Source organism: Pyxicephalus adspersus, chromosome 7 (genome assembly GCF_032062135.1).
Source record: "Pyxicephalus adspersus chromosome 7, UCB_Pads_2.0, whole genome shotgun sequence".
Taxonomy (NCBI): Eukaryota; Metazoa; Chordata; class Amphibia; order Anura; family Pyxicephalidae; genus Pyxicephalus; species Pyxicephalus adspersus.
In genome coordinates this window covers 10,285,128-10,288,090 of record NC_092864.1, presented here as the reverse complement: position 1 = coordinate 10,288,090, position 2,963 = coordinate 10,285,128, and the positions used below count along the sequence as shown (strand labels likewise).

The window sequence follows — 2,963 nt, the reverse complement described above, 5'->3', positions numbered from 1 at the left end:
GGCAGGGTCCTCTCCTCCTGTATCACTGTCTGTATTAGTCTGTCATTTGCAATGCCTATTTAATGTACAGCGCTGCGTAATATGTTGGCGCTATATAAATCCTGTTTAAAAATAATAATTTAGGACAATATTAGTTATATGGGAAGTCCACCTTGTGTGGCATCAGTGCCTTGATAAAGAAGTCCTTTACTTTCCCATTAAGATAATATTTAGGTTTAGTACCTCCTTACTGAGCCAATGACATTACATGAGACAGTAATTTTTATCTCATAACCCCCTATGACCTTATAAATTGGATCCTTATTGCATCCTGTTGTAGACCTCAAGCCATAAGCTGACCACTTTCCATTGGAACTCCAGTTTAAAGCAGACCATTGAAATCCCATGAAGTTCAGACTCAAGGGGTCTGATTTATTAAAAATCTCCAAGACTGGAAAAGGTAGACTTCCATGGTAGAATCTGGGTGAACCAGCAAATCTGAATTTGATTTCTTAAAAATTATTTGGTATAAGTTGGAAAATGTTTTAAATCTTGTATCAGATCTGTTCTGGGTTTGTTGGATTGCCCAAGGTTCTCTATCTTCCCCAGTCTTGGGGAACTTTAATAAATCAGACCCAATGGGGCTAATTTATTAAATCTCTCCAAAGCTGGAGACGATAAGCTTTCATCAGTAAAGCTGGGTGATCCAGCAAACCTAGAATGGTTTTCCTGAAAGTAATTCGCTATTTGTTAGCAAATGTTTTCAATCCTTGACCAGATCCAGTCCAGGTTTGCTGGATCACCCAGATTCACCGATGGAAGTATATCCTCTCCTGCCTTGGAGAGCTTTAATGAATCAAGCCCAATAGATCTGCTTCTCCCAGATTCATTCCAGGTTTATTGGATAGCCCAGGTTCTCCTATGAGAATCTATCTTCTCCAGTCTTGGTGAGCTTTAATAAATCAGGCCCAATGGATCTACTTATCCCTAGTAACCAAAGAGGTGGACAACTTTAGTCAAATACTTTGTGTGATTTGCCCCAGAAAATGATGTTCTTGACACCAATTGGGATTGCATTTAAGACCATTGGGTCTCATTGATACCCATTGATTTGGGCTATTGCTAACCTTATACAGGTAACTAGCAGTTTTCTGGTCCCAAACCAACCACGTGTATGTTTAGGTGCATTTTAGGTATGACCTTTTGCCATTAGCTTGCTAAAATAAAGAATGAAGGCACATTGTAGACTGCCTTTAGGTGCCAAGTGCTCTAGTGTCTGAGCAAAAAGGTCCTTACTGGTCTTTCATGGTGTTTGGATGTTGCTTGTTTTTTGTTTTTTGTTGTTTTATCACTATCTATTACCTGGCTGTTCTTCAATGCTTTCTGCCCCTACCATGGCTTGTTCTATGTTCCTCTCTGCTATCATGTGACAAAATCATAGGACAATTGAAGGACCAGGACACAGTAACCCAATAAATCCTTACCAAGGGCTACTGGTGATGGCCTGACAGTCAGACCCAAAAGTAGGTGTTTTGGAGGGTTTATACTTCATTCTGACTGCACCCCCATTTTTTTATGCCCTGGAACAAGAATAGACAGATAGGGCAGGGGCTACATTTTTTGTATTTGTTTTTCTTTCTGTTAGCTCTTATGAATGAAATCTGTTATGTTTTGAACAGCTAAAATTGCCAGAAGTGCTTAATTACACTACAATGATTATACTCTGTGATTCTTTATCTTGTAATTGGCCTTTTAGAACTGCTGGCTCGCATGGCTGAAGGACTGAAAAAAAATGACCTTACTTAGTAACCACAGATCCTACGGAATATTGATAAGACAATTTTCAGTGGGCCGCGCAATCAAAATATTTTAACATCATGAGGGTCAAACTTTGAGATATCTCTCACCAAGGAAGGTCAGGGATTTCACAACTACAAACTTGAATCACACTTGACATTGATGAAGTTGATGAAGCTGTTGATGAAGGCAAAAAGAGTTCACTTTCAGACATGTAATTCAAAAGAAATATCTTATTTGGGGTTCCCATTGGGTGAATTCAACATGTGCCAAAAAATTCTTGGATTGGGTCTTTTTGTGGTTTTTAAATGGGATAGTCTAATTTTGCCAACTGCAGTCAAGTTCTTGCTAAAGCTAGTTGATGGTAAAGCTTACCTGGGTTTGGGCCACAAGTTGCCCACAAGTAACTTTATTATACACATCTAAAAAGAAACAGGGGTTAGATACTAGTCAAGACTTTTAGTTTCCTCTCCTGTCCAAGCAGCAGACTTCATCTTTCCTTTATCGGTTCCTCCACCTGGACCCGTCAGACTGTCCTAGGTACTGAGTTTGAGATTTTGAGTCCGAAAGTCTCTGTAAGTGTTCCCATTAAAATACTAAAACTGAACTTCAGCCATAACTTTTCAGTTTTGGGTTTGTTTGGGGATGCTCACAAAAACATATTTTGTAGTAGAGTGGTTAGGAGAAACCTAGATGATTCCAGAATTCCAAACGTGGAATGGATTTCCTAAAATCATTTGCTATTAGTTTCAAATATTTTCAATCCTTGACTAGATCTTTACCAGATTAGCTTGATTACCCAGGTTCTCCCATTATAGTCTATTCTCTCCGGTCTTGGAGAGGTTTATTAAATCAGGACCAATGTCTCCTAATAAAACAAGGCCGATAATGGACAACTCACTCCTCCTAACTGGTTCCTTTGAGCGTGTCAATTCTTGCTTGAGCTATTGAATTTTCTGTACTACACAGGTTTTAATAAAGAAAGAGCCAAAAAGACAGAAGAAAGGGAGCCTAGCTATGGCAGCTGGATCAGAGAATATCATGTGCAATGTTTCTTATTTATGTAACTATAAAATGACTATAATAATTACTGCAATTTTTAATAGATTATTATATTCTACTATAAACATATTTTATCATACATAGTACTTTGGGGTCTATTTATTATTTGTTTATTTGTTTTCATC

At 38.1% G+C, this 2,963-nt stretch overlaps 1 long non-coding RNA gene across 1 annotated transcript in view; it reads left to right on the top strand.

Annotated features, from left to right (window-relative positions):
• Positions 1-2,884, top strand: part of LOC140335061 (uncharacterized) — a 12,293-nt gene extending 9,409 nt beyond the window's left edge. The window contains exon 4 of the long non-coding RNA XR_011921652.1: positions 1,736-2,884. This is a non-coding gene — a long non-coding RNA (uncharacterized lncRNA). The remainder of the gene's footprint in view (positions 1-1,735) is intronic.
• Positions 2,885-2,963: the final 79 nt, after the last annotated feature.